The sequence below is a fragment of the Somniosus microcephalus genome, chromosome 3, assembly GCF_052327205.1.
Source record: "Somniosus microcephalus isolate GS21.2 chromosome 3, FLI_Smic_1.0, whole genome shotgun sequence".
NCBI classification, from domain to species: Eukaryota; Metazoa; Chordata; class Chondrichthyes; order Squaliformes; family Somniosidae; genus Somniosus; species Somniosus microcephalus.
The window spans coordinates 311787379-311804504 of NC_140989.1; the positions used below are offsets into that span (position 1 = coordinate 311787379).

Consider the following 17126-nt stretch of genomic DNA (forward strand, 5'->3'; position numbering starts at 1 on the left):
GCTCACCACCACCTTCTCCAGGGCAACTAGGAATGGGTAATAAATGCTGGCATTGCCAGCGACGCCCTGATCGCATAAACAAATAATAAAAAAATTCATTCCCCCCCCCCCCCCCAACTCAGGATTGTGATGTTTCCCTCTTGTTTTTAAAAAAATATTTAGACCTTTTTGCATTCACTGCCCCAGGTAACAATTCAATTCATGTATCCTGTTCTTTACAAGAAATAATTTCACTGAATTTACTGAATTTTTTGGTAGCTTGTGTTTTCCATAAATTCCAATTCTATCTTCTTGCTCAATGCTTCCTTCTGCTTAGTGCAACCTCACAACAGTGCAGCTGAGATAGAAAATTTAATGGAGCAAGAGACTAAACTTGTGGGGCACCAATAATTGGCAATCCACTGCAATCTGCATTTATATTGAAAGATAAACAGTCCTTTTTAAAACACTTCTCTCTGTTGCGACAGATTGGTTAAAGAATTGACATTACTTATTCAACTTGAAGTATGATCAACAAGGATGTTAATTTGAGACACTACCTGGAAAAAAAATCACAGTTTTAATCCAGCCTTTGCCCTTATAGTGGTTTAGAACAACTGTCCATAAAATATGTACATTTTCTTCAAACTGCAAAGAATTCCAAATACTTTTGTGATCAAATTTCAAAGAATTTTCAACAAAATGAGCATGTTACTCATCAGAAAGTAATTATCCTGAGCAGGATTGAAAATGGATACCAAAATGGGGTGATGGAGGAAAGAGGTACCAAAATCAATGTGCTTTATAATCCAATTTTTAACATAATTTCTTTAACATAGTCACTTTATCATATTTCTATATTTTCTGAATTGAAATAAAAAGTTGTTTTTAAGATCCTGGTTGATGTCTTTTTGGAGGGGAAGATAGGTTGAAAATGTATGTATGAGGGGGTTGGAAAAGCATATGATTGGCAACAGGATTCGGTCAAAAATTGTAATTTGCAGCAGTATTAGAAAGTGGTATCGTTAAGATTGACTGTCCACACTCCTCAGAAGGGTTATTTTTCTAATTTCATCTAAGTTATGCAGAGAAACTTGCCACCTCCAAAACACCTTCTTGAGACTTCTTTGACTGGGCTACAACGATGAGGCATTCAGATGAACAGTTTTATGATTTGCGGTGGGGGGATTTCAAGAGTTTAACCAACCTGATAAATGTTATGCATAATTTGTTTTCTGTAAGTCAAACTTTTGCAATCATCAGTAGTAATAATTTTATCTGTTGTGGTAAAAGTTTACTTTGGTGCCGATAACGTATTCCTGGTTACACAGATGCGGGATTGTGATCCGTAATATGTTTTATTACTTCTCGTATAATCAATTCTTTGGTTAAACACCTTTTGAACTTTCTACATTTACATTTTGAGATATGTTGTAACGACTGATCAACGGTCAGCCTTAAATCTTGAAACTTTTTGTGTAAGGTTTTAGCCATCAATGTGCACATACATTATTAGCACAGATAACCAAATTTGTATTTGTCGACATTGTATTTCTTGACATCAAATGCTGTTTCAAAATTGTATCCAAAACCTATGTAATTCTGTATGAAGTGCATCTTCATCAGATTTAGATATCCAGGTTCTGATTTTACAAAATCATAATCAGTCAGACTTTTCCTGTTCATCACCTTTTCCCAACTTTTCGTTTAGATTTCCCTATTGACACAGGAATGTAAGCATAATTTAAAAATCAAATCAAACCATATAAAACAAAAATCACATTTGTCCTTTTACAAGAACTTGATTAGGCCTTACCTCGAATACTGTGCCCAGTTTTAGTCCGCTCACATGGTGGGTAATGCAGAGGTCCTGGCAAAGGTTCAGAGCAGGCCCACTAGATTGATACTGAGCGTAAAAGCCCTTTGTTACCAACAGTAGGCTTAGCGAGCTGGTCTTTTTTTACTTTTGTAAAGCGTAGATTTTGGGGAGATTTGATTGAGGACTTTAAAATACAGTATTTGAATTAGATAGGTTAGGGAGAACCATGGGACATGCATATAACTTACATAACTATAGAACTAGTTTAGATATTAGGAGGTATTTCTTTTTGCCGTGAGTTGTCAACCGTTGGAACGAGTTTGCAACTTGTGCAGTGAGTGTGGGTTTACCACAAGCATTCAAAGGGAGCTGGACGATATCCTGAAATAAAAGCAGAAAATGCTGAAAATACTCAGCCGGTCAGGCAGAATCTGTGACAAGAGAAACAGAGTTAACGTTTCAGGTTGGTGACCTTTTGTCAGAACTGGAAAAAGTTAGAGATGTAATTGGATGATATCCTGGCTGTGGCTGATACCATAGTTAACAAAAAGTAGGTGGGGTACTGGGTAGTGTGCCTCATGGTTGTTGCAGTCTCGGGAATTTGGTTTTATCGCCTTCGGGGGTTGGAGAAGAATTTCCCAGCTTTTTATTTCCATGAATTGAGCTAGGGCTTTTTAAGGTTTTTTTTTTTGGCCTGTTCCAGCAGATTACATGGCTGCTGAAGGGTGCGGGATGTTGGGGATCATGATGCACAGCTGCATGATGACTGTATGGGACATGTTCGATGGACCAACTGATCTATTCCTGTCTTTAATTTTTGTCTTTTCCAAAAAAAAAGTGAAAACCTTTGCCTTTTTTGTATGCAACAAGTGAGAATACAAGATCAATTTTGACAAGATTATATTTAATAGTTATATAATGTACTGTCTGTTTACTTTCATATTGCTCCTTCAGTTTTTGCCCTCCCTTCCACTGCTTCACTCTCTTTGGTTTCGCTGGCTATCCTTTTCCTCTGTATATTTTTGCTACATTTCCTTCCCCCAATTCTTTACTGTTTTTCATTTTCTGTCACTGCCTGCTAATTGGATCATAGTAAGAAGAATATGCTACAACATAATGGCTTGGCTCCAAATATGCTCAGAAAATGTGCAATGTTGCATGTTTTCTCTGAGAATCCAACAACAACAATTTGTTAAAGGCACTATATAGATACGTCATAAAACATTCCAAGGTGCTTCACAGAAGCGTTAATCAAACAAAATTTGACATCGAGCCACATAAGGAGAAATTAGGGCAGATTGGTCAAAGAAGTAAGTTTTAAGGAGCGTCTTAAAGGAGGAAAGAAAGTTAGAGATCCAGAGAGATTTAGGGAAGGAATTCCAGAGCTTGGAAACTTGGCAGCTGAAGGCACGGCTGCCAATGGTGGAGCAATTAAAATCGGGGAAGAGGCCAAAATTAGAGGAGCGACGATATCTCGGAGGCTTGTAGGGCTGGAGGAGATTACAGAGATAGGGAGGGGCAAGGCCATGGAGGGATTTGAAAACAAGGATGAGAATTTTAAAATAGAGATGCGGTTTAACTGGAAGCCAATGAGCACAGGGGTGATGGGTGAATGGGACTTGGTGCGAGTTAGGACACGGGCAGCACAGTTTTGGATGGCCTCAAGTTTATGGAGGGTAGAACATGGGAAGCCGGCCAGGAGTGTGTTGGAATAGACAAGTCTAGAGGTAACAAAGGCATGGATGAGGGTTTCAGCAGAAGATGACACAGATTCAAGGTGATTGGCAAAAGAACCAAAGGTGACATGAGGAAAACCTTTTTTATGCAGCGAGTGGTTAGGATCTGGAATGCATTGCTTGAAAGGGTGGTGGAGGCAGATTCAATCGTGGCTTTCAAAAGGAATTGGAGAAGTACCTGAAGGAAAACATTTTGTAGGGCTACGGGGAAAGGGCGGGGGAGTGGGACGAGCTGACGTGCTCCTGCAGAGAGCTGGCACAGGCTTGACGGGCTGAATGGCCTCCTTCTGTGCTGTAACCATTCTATGATTCTATGAGCTGAGGCAGGGGCAGAGTCAGGCGAGGTTACGAAGGTGAAATAGGCGGCTTTAGTGATGGCATGGATATGTGTTTGGAAACTCCTCTCGGGATCAAATATGACACCAAGGTTGTGAACAGTCCGGTTCAGCCTCAGACAATTACCAGGGAGAGGGATGGAGTTGATGGCTAGGGAACGAAGTTTGTGGCGGGGACCAAAGACAATGGCTTCGGCCTTCCCAATATTTCGTTGGAGGAAACTTCTGCTCATCCAGCAATGTGGTTGACTCTTAACTGCCCTCTGCGGTTCAAGGCAGTGGCTCACCACCACCTTCTCGAGGGTAATTAAGGATGGGCAATAAATGCTGGCCTTGCCAGCAACGTCCGCATCCCATGAATGAATAAAAAAAAAAAGTACTGGATGTCGGACAAGCAGACTGACAATTTAGAGACAGTGGAGGGGTCGAGAGAAGTGGTGGGTGTCTTCAGCGTACATGTAGAAACTGGTGCTGTGTTTTCGAGTGATGTTGCCGAGGGGCAGCATGTAGATGAGAAATAGGAGGGGGGCCAAGGATAGATCCTTGGGGGACACCAGAGGTAATGATATGGGAGTGGGAAGAGAAGCCATTGCAGGTGATTCTCTGGCTGCGAGTGGATAGATAAGCATGGAACCAGGCGAGTGCAGCCCCAGCTAACTGGACGACGGTGGCGAGGCGTTGGAGGAGGATGGTGTGTTCAATCGTGTGAAAGGCTGCAGACAGGTCGAGAAGAACGAGGAGGGACAGTTTATCTTTGTCACAGTCACAAAGGATGTCGAGGACTTTGGAGAGGAAAGGGAGGCTGGAGATGGGGCGGTAGTTTGCAAGGACTGTGGGGTCATGGGTTGGTTTTTTGAGAAGATGGGTGATGACTGCAGATTTGAAGGAGAGGGGGGACAGTACCTGAGGGGAGAGAACCATTAACAATATCGGCTAACATAGGAACCAGGAAGGGAAGTTGGGTGGTCAGCAGTTTAGTGGGAATAGAGTTGGTAGTAGGAGGTGGGTCTCGTGGACAAGATGAGCTCGGAGAGAGCAAGAGGGGAGATAGGAGAGAAACTAGAGAAAGATACGAGTTCAGGACTTGGGTGGGGAGGGGAATCTTAGAGGAATTTTAGCCCGGTGGACATGGGGAAGGGAGAGAAACGGCAGAGGCAAATGATCGGATGGTCTCAATCTTAGTGATAAAGAAGTCTATGAGCTCCTTACACTTATTGTTGCAGGTAAGGGTGGAGGAGACTGGGGAGAGGGGTTTAAGAAGACTGTTTTCAGTAGAGAAAAGAAGCCGGGAGTTTTCTTTGCATTCCAGGATGATCCTGGAATAGTGGGTAGTTTTGGGAGACGAGAACAGGACCCGATGGTGCTTTATGTGGTCCAGCCACATCTGGCAGTGAATGGCTAAACCAGTTGTCTGCCATATCCATTCAAGTCTGCGTCCCTTGGACTTAAGGGAGCGGAGATGAGAGCCGTACCAGGGGAGCGGCCAGGGTGAGAGAGAGTAATGGTTTTAATGGGGACTAGGAGTTGAGGGTGTGTTTGAGCAGATTGGTAGCTGCAAAATGTTGTGAATGGAGGGCTAAAGGCTGGACAGTTGGGATTTTGAACGCACAGTGGTAAGTGAAGAAAGTTTTTTTTCCGGGGCGGACACTGAAGGAAGTAGGATTGGGAGGGGGAAGGAGGATGTGGTTGGAGAGCGATACAAGGAAGCGATCAGAGATGGCCTTAACTGTAATTGACACGATGGGAATAGTGAGGCCACGTGAGATGGCAAGGTCTAGGGTATGGCCGTGAATATGGGCTGGGGAGTTTATATGGTGGGAGATATTAAGGGAGGATAGGAGGGCGGTGAACTCAAAGGAGAGAGAGCATGATTAATTGAGATGGAGATTGAACTCATTGAGGATAAGAAGTCGCTCGGTGCAGAGGCTGAGGGAGGAAAGTAGTGAAGATATCTGGGTGAGAAAATGTTTATGGTACTGGGTGGGCGGTAGTGAATGAAGAATTTAACAAGACGAGATGCTTAAAGGAGGAGAAAGTGCCAGAGGAGTAGGGGGACAGACCAAGGTGTGATTTGCTAAGAGCCACACCGCCACCATGATGGTCTGGACGGGACAAGTGGTGGAAGGTATAGCCAGGCGGGGAGGCTTCATTTAGGGGGAAGGTGTCATCACCCCTCAGCCAGGTTTCCATCAAGGGCATAATGTTGATGCAATCATCCACAATGAGCTCATGGATGGCAAGGGCCTTGATCACAAGTGAACGGACATTCAGGAGGGAGGTGCATATTCACCCTGATGATTCACCCAAGTGTTCAAGAACATAATTCCAGAGGTACATACATTGGCAATGAGGTGATTATAGGACAGTCACGCTAAACACTACTGGCAATTTTGGATTAGACAAGAGTTTTCAAAGATGGATAATTTGAGTTAACCTGAGCTTCTGTAACTTTAAGGAAGTGGTGTCAGGCCACTTAGAAAATCATAACATGATTAGGCAGAGTCAACATGGATTTATGAAAGAGAAATCATGTTTGACAAATCTGCTAGAGTTGTTGAGGTTGTAACTTAAAGGGTAGATAAGAACCAGTGGATGTAGTATATTTGGATTTCCAAAAGGTATTTGATAAGGTGCCACATAAAAGATTATTACACAAGATTAGGGCTCATGGGGTTGGGGGTAATATAGTAGCGTGGATAGAGGATTGGTTAACGGACAGAAAACTGAGAGTAGGGATAAACGGATCTTTTTCAGGTTGGCAGGCTGTAACTAGTGGGGTGCCGCAAGGATCAGTGTTGGGGCCTCGGCTATTTACAATCTATATTAATGACCTAGATGAAGGGACTGAGTGTAATGTATCCAAGTTTGCAGATGATATAAAGGTAGGTGGGACAGTAAGCTGTGAGGAGAACACAGAGTCTGCAAAGGGATATAGATAGACTAAGTGAGTGGGCAGTAAGGTGGCAGATGGAGTATAATGTAGGAAAATGTGAGGTTATTCACTTTGGTAGGAAGAATAGAAAAGCAGAATATTTTTTAAATGGTGAGAAACTTTCAAATGTTGGTGTTCAGAGAGATTTGGGTGTCCTCGTGCAAGAAACACAGAAAGCTAGCAAGCAATAAGGAAGGCAAATGGCATGTTGGCCTTTATTGCAAGGGGGTTGGAGTATAAGAGTAAGGAAGTCTTGCTACAATTGTACAGGGCCTTGGTGAGACCACACCTGGAGTACTGTGCACAGTTTTGGTCTCCTTATCCAAGGAAGGATATACTTGCCTTGGAGGCGGTGCAACGAAGGTTCACTAGACTGATTCCTGGGATGAGAGGGCTGTCCTATGATGAGAGATTGTGTAGAATGGGCCTATACTCTCTGGAGTTTAGAAGAATGAGAGGTGATCTCATTGAAACATACAAGATTCTGAAGGGGATTGACAGGGTAGATACTGAGAGGTTGTTTCCCTTGGCTGGAGTGTCTAGAACTAGGGGACATCGTCTCAGGATAAGGGGTAGGCCATTTAAGACTGAGATAATGAGGAATTTCTTCACTCAGAGGGTTGTGAATCTTTGGAATTTTCTGCCCCAGAGGGCTGTGAATGCTGAGTCTTTGAGTATATTCAAGGCTGAGATTGATAGATTTTTGGACTCTAGGGGAATCAAGGGATATGGAGATCGGGCAGGAAAGTAGAGTTGAGGTCGATGATCAGCCATGATCTGTATTGAAGTAAGGGAAGAAGAATGCTCATTAAAAGGGTAACAGGAATCCTTCTTGTTAAGGATAGGGGAAACTCAACCAAATTTCCAAGAGGAAGCAAAGCAAAGTGAAAAATAAGAAGGATTGAAGAGACTGCTTAGGACAGGGGTAAGTTTGGAGCATAGATCTTGAAGATGATGGGTGTGAAACCATTAGGATCAGAGGTCTAGTGGTGCAGAGAGCAGAGGATCCAATCAATCTGGCAGGAATAAAAGCTCTTGTCAGCCATAATGGAAGAGCAATGTAAGGAGATTCCTAACCAAGATCTTAAAAATTAGAGTTGGTGGAGTAAGTGAGTCAAAAAGACCTTCAGGATGAAAGAGAGTTGGAAAGTTATGAAAGACATTTGGCAAAGGACCAGAACAAGGGACAGGATGATAGGAACTGATGCTTTTCAATAACATTGTTTTTAGCATCTCTAATAGTTGATTCCCAAAATTATGAACAGAAATAAAGTTGGCTTAGGATGCTTCAGATGTCAAATGTAATAGGCAACATTATTTAGGCGATATAGCAGAAATTATGCAATACCAGATCTGGCAGATGGAGAAGAGTGAGACTGAACAACAGTAGAACTGTTCAAAATTAATGTAATGCTAACAACATGATAATTCCTCTGTGATGATTTTCTGTTCATATAGAAAATCAGTCCCATCTTTATACCCCTTTATTGAATATTTAGTGCTCCTTCACCAGCGGGACATGAATTCCATAGGCTCAACTTCCTGAAAAATTGCAGAACGTACCAATTTGCCATTTGGAACCTATATTCCCTGGCACCTGTTCCCACTGTCTTTCACCAGTGGGAGTTGTTTCAGGAGCTTGTTTATTGAGAAGAAAAGCCATAAATAATGGTCCAGAAATTCGTGTCGGGGGCTTCCCGTGGGTCCAAGCCCCCGACCTACACTTACCTAGCGCGCCGGCAGTTGAAGCCTGGGCCTGCGTGGATTTCCTGTCTGTGGCCCGGTTCAGCTCCCGGCGCGCTGTGCTTGCGTGATCCAGCGGCGTATTTAGTGTGATGCGTCGGCTGGGATCACGTGAGCACTGGGCAACCAATCGGAGGATGCAAAAGTTCCGAATTTGACAGTAAGAACTGTCAAACTCATGAAAACTCCGGGTGCCCAAAACAGTACTTAAACTTGAAATAAAATTTAAGAAAAAATCACACTATTTAAATGAACTATGAATAACTTTAAATAACTATTTTAAACAATAATTTAAATTTTTGAAAAAAATAATTTTATAAAAAATCGGGGCTAAAAATACACTTACTTTACTGTAAAGTCTTTAAAAATAATAAACCTGTGGGAAAAAATTATAATTTTAATTAATAGACCACTTACCTTTTAAAATTAAGTCCTTACGTCTGCTTTTTTAAAGTGTAAAAAGTGGAGGCCTTCACGCACGGGCAAACCTGGAAAAAAAAGGAAGTTCAACACGCACGCGTTCGACCTCTGAACCCCTTGGTTCAGAGGATCGGAAATGCCGGTTTCCCGCGCATGCGCTGTGCATGCAGAAAACCGGCAATTCCATCAGTCCCACGCGTGAGTACACGGTGCTTACTCGCACGTTGGGACCCGAATTAAGACCAAAGCAGAGTCTGGCGTCACTCTGGGTGTTCAGTGCCTTTTTACATGGGGTCAAAGTGAGCTAAGCATGATCATCACTGGACTTGGGTGTTTATAGAAGATATATATTCTTCGACCTGAAACATTAGCTCTGTTTCTCTCTCCATAGATGCTGCCTCACCTGCTGAGTATTCCCAGCATTTCCTGTTTTACTTCAGACTTCCAGCACCGCAGTTTTTTGCTTTTGTATTAATGGTAAATTACGCTGTGTTTCAACCAATCTTTACATGTCCACAACCCTTTTGACAATTAAGTAAGCAATGTGGAGTCTCCATAGTTCCTGCAGTTGTGCTGATCTTGGGGTTTTGTTTAAGGCCTGCAGCGTGTGCCAGATAAAAGTACTGGATGCTGCTCAAGCTGTAATTTGCATGGGTGTTTTGAATTAAAGCTGTAGCCAGTGCAAGAAGTTTGCACAGCAAATTTAAGCATAAATTTTGCTAATTCATGCATATAACAAAACTATGCTTATCTATGGAAAACAGAACATGTAGTACAAGATATGACACAATGCTGATTGCCACACAGCATGATTGAAATCTGCTGAACAGTTTTGGAGACGTCAACAACTTGTATTTATATAGCGCCATTAACTTAGTAAAACGTCCCAAGGCGCTGCACAGGAGTGTTATAAGACAATAAATTTGACACCGAGCCACATAAGGATAAATCAGGGCAGATGACCAAGAGCTTGGTCGAAGAGGTAAGTTTTAAGGAGCATCTTAAAGGAGGAAAGAGAGGTAGTGAGGCAGAGAGGTTTAGGCAGGAAATTCCAGAGCTTAGGGCCTAGGCAACAGAAGGCACGGCCACCAATGTTTGAGCGATTTTTATAATCAAGGATGCTCAAGAGGGCAGAATTAGATATCTCGGGGTTGTGGGGCTGAAGGAGATTACAGAGATGGGGAGGGGTGAGGCCATGGAGGGATTTGAAAACAAGGATGAGAATTTTGAAATCGAGGCGCTGCTTAACCGGGAGCCAATGTAGGCCAGCAAGCATGGGAGATGGGCGAACGGGGCTTGGTGCGAGTTAGGACATGGGCAGCTGAGTTTTGTAGGACCTCAAGTTTACGTAGGGTGGAATGTGGGAGGCCAGCCAGGAGTGTGTTGGAATAGTCAAGTCTAGAGGTAACAAAGGCATGGATGAGGGTTTCAGCAGCAGATGAGCTGCGGCAAGGGTGGAGACGGGCGATGTTACGGAGGTGGAAATAGGCGATCTTAGGGAGGTGGAAATAGGCGATCTTAGTTATGCTGCGGATATGTGGTCCGAAGCTCATTTCAGGGTCAGATATGACCCCAAGGTTGCGAACAATGTGGTTCAGCCTCAGACAGATGTTAGGGAGAGGAATGGAGTCAGTGGCTAGGGAACGGAGTTTGTGGCGGGGACCGAAAACAATGGCTTCTGTTTTCCCAATATTTAATTGGAGAAAATTTTTGCCCATCCAGGACTGTATGTCGGACAAGCTGTCTGACAATTTAGAGACCGTGGAGGGGTCGAGAGAAGAGGTAGTGAGGTAGAGCTGGGTGTCGTCGGCGTACATGTGGAAACTGACACTGTGTTTTCGGATGATATCGCCAAGGGGCAACATGTAGATGAGAAATAGGAGGGGGCCAAGGATAGATCCTTGGGGGACACCAGAGGTAACGATGCGGGAGCAGGAAGAGAAGCCGTTGCAGGTGATTCTCTGGCTACAATTAGATAGATAAGAATGGAACCAGGCGAGTGCAGTCCCACACAGCTGGACGACGGTGGAGAGGTGTTGGAGAAGGATGAAGTGGTCAACTGTGTCAAAGGCTGCAGACAAGTCGAGAAGGACGAGGAGGGATAGTTTTCCTTTGTCACAGTCAAAGGATGTCATTTGTGACTTTGATGAGAACCGTTTTCGTACTGTGGCAAGGGCGGAAACCTGATTGGAGCAATTCAAACATGGAATTGCGGGAAGATGGGCATGGATTTGGGAGGCACCAACACTTTCAAGGACTTTGGAGAGGAAAGAGAGTTTGGAGATGGGGGGGGGTGGTAGTTTGCAAGGACGGAGAGATCAAGGGTTGTTTTTTGGAGGAGAGGGGTGAGGATGGCAGATTTGAGGGAGAGGGGGACAGTACCTGAGGAGAGAGAACCGTTAACGATATCCGCTAACATGGGAGCCAGAAAAGGAAGTTCGGTGGTCAGCAGTTTGGTGGGAATAGGGTCGAGGGAGCAGGAGGTGGGTCTCGTGGACAAGATGAGCGCAGAGAAGTCATGAGGGGACATCGGAGAGAAACTGGAGAAAGATGTGAGTTCAAGGCTAGGGCGGGGGGAACCTTAGAGGAAGTTTGGCCCAGTGGGTTAGGGGAAGGAAGGGAAGTGGCAGAGGCAGCTGAACGGATGGTCTCAATCTTAGAGACAAAGAAATCCATGAGCTCCTCACACTTGTTAATGGAGGTGAGGGTGGAGGAGACCGGGGAGAGGGATTTAAGAAGACGGTTAACAGTAGACAATAGGAGCCGGGGTTTATCTCTGCATTCCAGAATGATTCTGGAATAGTGAGCAATTTTGGTAGACGAGAGCAGGACCGATAATGCTTTGTGGTCCAGTCAGATCTGGCGGTGAATGGCTAAACCAGTTGTCCGCCATATCCGTTCAAGTCTGCGTCCCTTGGACTTAAGGGAGCGAAGATGAGAGCCATACCGGGGGAACGGCCAGTGTGAGAGAGGGTAATTGTTTTAATAGGGACTAGAACATCGAAGGTGGTGGTGAGGGTGTGTTTGAGCAGATCGGTAGCTGCAGAAATGTCCTGGAGGACCAGATGCTGGACAGTTGGGATTTCATAAGTGCAGCTGTAAGAGAGTTGGAAGAGAGTTTTTCCAGGGGCAGACAGAGAAGGAAGTAGAGTTTAGGGGGGTTGGTGGGGTGGAAGGGGGATGTGGGTGGAGAGCGATACGAGGAAATGGTCAGAGATGGCCTTATCTGCAATTGACACCATTGGAGTAGCGAGGCCACGAGAGATGGCAAGGTTGAGGGGGTGGCCATGAATATGTGTTGGGGAGTTTACATGGAGGGAGAGATTAAGGGAGGATAGGAGGGTAGTGAACTCTGAGGAGAGGGAGCATGATGAATTGAGATGGGTGTTGAAAGCACCAATAGATGAGAAGTCATTCGGTGCAGATGCTGAGGGCGAAGGACAGTGAAGATATCTCAGTATTAACATTTTTATGGTACTTGGGTGCGTGATAGAGAACAAGAATTTTAAATGAGAGGTGAGAGGGGTGGAATAAGGCGAGATGCTCAAAGGAGGAGAAACTGCCGGAGTAGGGGGACAGATTTGGTGATGAGAGCCACACCGCCGCCACCGGCGGTCTGAGCGGGGCAAGTGGTGGAAGGTATAGCCAGGCGGGGAGGCTTCATTTTAGGGTAAGGTGTCATCACCCCTCAACCAAGTTTCCGTCAGGGCCATGATGTCGATGCAATCATCCACGATAAGCTCATGGATGGCAAGGGCCTTGTTCACAAGTGAATGGACATTCTGGAGGGAGATGCGGAGAGGGTCGGTGATGGCTTCCCCACTGCCAGCGTCCACAGGGTCAGCGCTGGGGGGGATGAGTTGGATGGGGAGGAGATTGGAAAGATTTTCCCCCAGTGAGCACACTGGGCAGGAAGTTCATCGAGCGAGTAGGATAGACAGTTGGGGTTGCTACTCGTAAGGTGGCAGCGACGAGTGCCTCTATGGGCCCTTCGTAGGATGCCAAGAGAGGCACAGATGGAAGCTTATCTAAGAGGGAGTCAAGCCTGGGACGGCGGCAGGAGATTAGGAAAGTCGAAGAGTAATGAAGGATTGGGGTAGGGATTTGGGAGGGCAGAGTATCCGAGAGGAGAGATGAAAGGAGGCAGAACGACAGGAGAGAGTGGTCAGGGAGGGATAGAGAGAAAAGGAAAAGAGGAGGAAAAAGTGGAAAAATATTGAATGGCTTGGGTCTGGAGCGGCAGCCAAAGTGCGCATGCGAATGGACACTGGAAAAGCTCAGGTTATTCTTCTTCTTAGGCAGTCCCTCGGAACCAAGGATGACTTGCTTCCACATTAAAAATGAGTTCTCAGGTGACTGATGAGCCCAATGTGGGACCTATAGTCTCTGTCACAGGTGGGGCAGACAGTGGTTGAAGGGGCGGGTGGGTGGGGTGCTTGGGTTGACTTGCGCTTGGCTTCCGTTTGCTCCCGGCGAAGAGACTCGAGGCGTTCGGCGTCTGTTACATAGGCCTGTTTAAATCTAATAATTAATTTCCTGGTAGTAGGGAATAGATTGGGGACAATAGTAGGAAGACCAGGGTCAAAGTCAGAGGTCCCATGGAAGGACAAGCCGATGTGAGCAGGACGGGGCTGGTACGGAGCATCAACAAACCGCTGTTCAAAGCAGGTGAGTGAAGTCCAGAAGCTATTTGAAGGGTAGTGAGTTTGAGGATGGAGGTTGTTGCTATAGGAATGAGAGTCGGTAGCGATGCAGAAAGATGATGGCTAAATTGATGCAAGTTGGAGGTCACCGTAGATCAAAGTGGCAGAGAAGAAGTAAAACCAGAAGCCAGTGACCAGCAAAGCTGAAAACTGGTAGAACGAGTCACCGGACAGCAAGTGCTACCTACAAGCCAGCAGAGCTGAAAAACAGTAGAACCAGTTCAGCAGAGACACAGCCGGAATTTTAAAGGTAAACATCTCTTTGTAGCAGAGATAGAGACACAGCAGTCTTATGGTGTAATCCAGTGCAGAAATGTAGTGTAATCCAACGTAGTTCAAAGCAGAAACGTAGTCTAGATATCCGGAGAAGTCCAGGGGTTTGGAAACCAATTTGACAAAAGAATTTCGCAGCTTAAGACTTGAAGTGACTGAAAAGCAAAGCAGTGCCACAGCCGTTGAGTCAAACCGTGTAGTCAAGGAAGTCCTGTCCGCGAAGAATCCAGTGATGGGGTCAAGTTTCAGCAGAGTTCCAGCAGTTGAAAGAACTCAGTGAGAACAAAAGACGCCGGGGGATGGGCAGTGGACTCTGTGGGGGTAGCTTTAAACTTGGGCTGAAATGCCTTCACTATCAGAGACAGGGTATCTTAAGCAATTGAAGAAAGGAGATTGGGGGGAGAAAGGGCAAAGGATGGCAATGGATGACCACGGATACAGTTGAAAGGAAGAGCAGCTCAGAAAGGGGCTGCCAGCCCAGGAGCCATCTTGGAACAGGCCATTGTGCTTCTGTGGCTGAAAAAAAAATCTTATTCATGCAGTTGGACACTATTGCAGAAGATCGCTATATTATCCAGCTGAGTTTAAAGCTGTGTGACAACTCTTCAGGCTTTCAGCCATCCGTTTTCACAGTGATGAGACACACTTTTATTATTGACATTTACACAATATCATCTGCGAACAATAAAATTACCATCTCTTATTCAGAAATTATCTACCTTTTTTCCCCTTCAAAACTTAAATGGCTTCCTTTTGTGCTAGTCCACATTCTTTCCGAAAATAGTGTTTAAAAACTTCTGTCTTGTACATTTTAACTTTTTCAATAATTGGAAGATGTTTTTTTTTAAATATTAGTGTTTTACATAAATGTGATAATTCTGTGTTGGTTTATAGTGGATGGGTATTTCACAGAATCACAGAAGAATCACAGAAACCCCACAGTGCAGATAGAGGCCATTTCGGCCCATCGCGCCTGCACCGAGACATATCCCACCCGATCCCCGTAACCCCTACACCAACACATATCCCACCCTATCCCCGTAACCCCACGTATTTAAACACCCTAACACTAAGGGTCAATTTATCATAGCCAAACATCCCAACCCGCACATCTATTTGTTAGATTTTTAGAAAATTTGCAATGCTCGCACACAATTCTAATGCAAAATGCATATTTTATCTAAATAGTGGATTTCCCATTGCAATAAACAGACAGAAGTTCTACTGTTGCAGTGGGGCCTCTGAATTTTAGGAGTATTTGGATAGACTGCTGTTTGGGAGAATGTTAGGGCAACTAGGGTGTGTGACTAGGAAGATGGATGAGGAGCAAGGTGGAAGCAGATTGTGTCCTGAGGTTGGCAGAATGTTATGGGGGCTGGGTTGAAAGGACTATGACATGGAAGACCCGAGCACTGGGGTAGGATGTAAGAGTTGGAATGAAGTATTAAAATAAAATAAAGTTTAACATATCTTCTGAAGTTAAATAACTAGAAATATTGGTGTGGAAAATGTGTAAAATGGAAATACATAGATGAAGGCTGAGTTTGTGAAAAGAAGAGCATTGTGACGATGAGAGCAGGATTCCCAATTCACTGGCAGAAAGGCAATGAGAGCTGAAGGCACAATGCCAGCTGGAAGGATTTAGTGATTGGGGCAAGGAGGAAAGAGTCTTTTAAATTTTTAAAAATACATTCACGGGATGTGGGCGTTGCTGGCAAGGCCAGCAATTATTGCCCATCCCTACTTGCCTTTGAGAAGGTGGTGGTGAGCTGCCTTCTTGAACTGTTGGAGTCCGTGTGGTGAAGGTACTTCCACAGTGCTGTTAGGTAGGGAGTTCATTCCGGGATTTTGACCCAGCGACGATGAAGGAACGGCGATATACTTCGAAATCAGGATGGTGTGTGACTTACAGGGGAACCTGGAGGCGGTGGTGGTCCCATGCGCCTGCTGCAATGGCCCTTCTAAGTGGTACAGGTCACGGGTTTGGAAGTATCCATGGCAAGTTGCTGCAGTGCATCTTGTAAATGGTACACACTGCACCCACAGTGCACCGATGGTGGAGGGAGTGAATGTTTATGGTGGTGGATGGGGTGCAAATCAAGTGGGCTGCTTTGTCCTGTATGGTGTCGAGCTTCTTGAGTGCTGTTGGAGCTGCATTCATCCAGGCAAGTGGTGAGTATTCCATCACACTCCTTGTGCCTTGTAGATGGTGGAAAGACTTTGGGGAGCCAGGAGGTGAGTCACTCGCCACAGAATACCCAGCCTCTGACTTGCTCATGTAGCCACAGTATTTGTGGCTGGTCCAGTTAAGCTTCTGGTCAATGGTGATTCCCAGGATGTTGATGGTGGGAGATGTGATGATGGTAATGCTATTAAATATCAAGGGGCGGTGGTTAGACCCTTTCTTGTTGAAGATGGTCATTGCCTGGCACTTGTGTGGCGCGAATATTACTTGTCACTTATCAGCCCAAGCCTGGATGTTGTCCAGGTCTTACTGCATGCAGGCACGGACTGCTTCATTATCTGAGGAGTTGTGAATGGCACTGAACACTGTGCAGTCATCAGCGAACATCCCCATTTCTGACCTTATGATGGAGGGAAGGTCATTGATGAAGCAGCTAAAGATGGTTGGGCCTAGGACACTGCCCTGAGGAACTCCTGCAGCAACATCCTGGGGCTGAGATGATTGGCCTCCAACAACAACCATCTTCCTTTGTGCTAGGTATGACTTCAGCCAGTGGAGTTTTCCTCCTGATGCCCATTGACTTCAATTTTACTCTGGCTCCTTGGTGTCACACTTGGTCAAATGGATGTACCAGATAGAGAAGTAGGCAGTTAGTGATAGAGGTGCTGAGCATATGTGAAGAATAGGGAGGAAGAAGACCCAAGTGCAGGAACAAATGAGCACACAAAGCTGAGGCACGAAACAATCCTACTTTTATCACAAAATGCTTTTTTGCTCCAGTCTGCATGTTTTTACTTGACAATATCCTGTTTATTTTAAATTGGTTAATCCCTCCATATAAGTACCAGATGGAGAAATGTCTCTCCGATGCATTATGTATCTGTATACTAATATCAAAAACAATAATTTCAGGCTGTTATAAACTGCTTATAGTTTGCCAGCTAAGGCGGTGGAAAGGATTTTCGAGAAATATTGTGAATGATTTCATTGGTAACCCTTCA

The 17126-nt window shown here is 44.8% G+C and overlaps 1 protein-coding gene across 5 annotated transcripts in view; it reads left to right on the plus strand.

Moving 5' to 3' along the window:
* The window catches only part of osbpl9 (oxysterol binding protein-like 9), a 232894-nt gene that overhangs the window by 10657 nt on the left and 205111 nt on the right, over window positions 1-17126 (plus strand). The gene's annotated exons all lie outside the window — the stretch shown is intronic.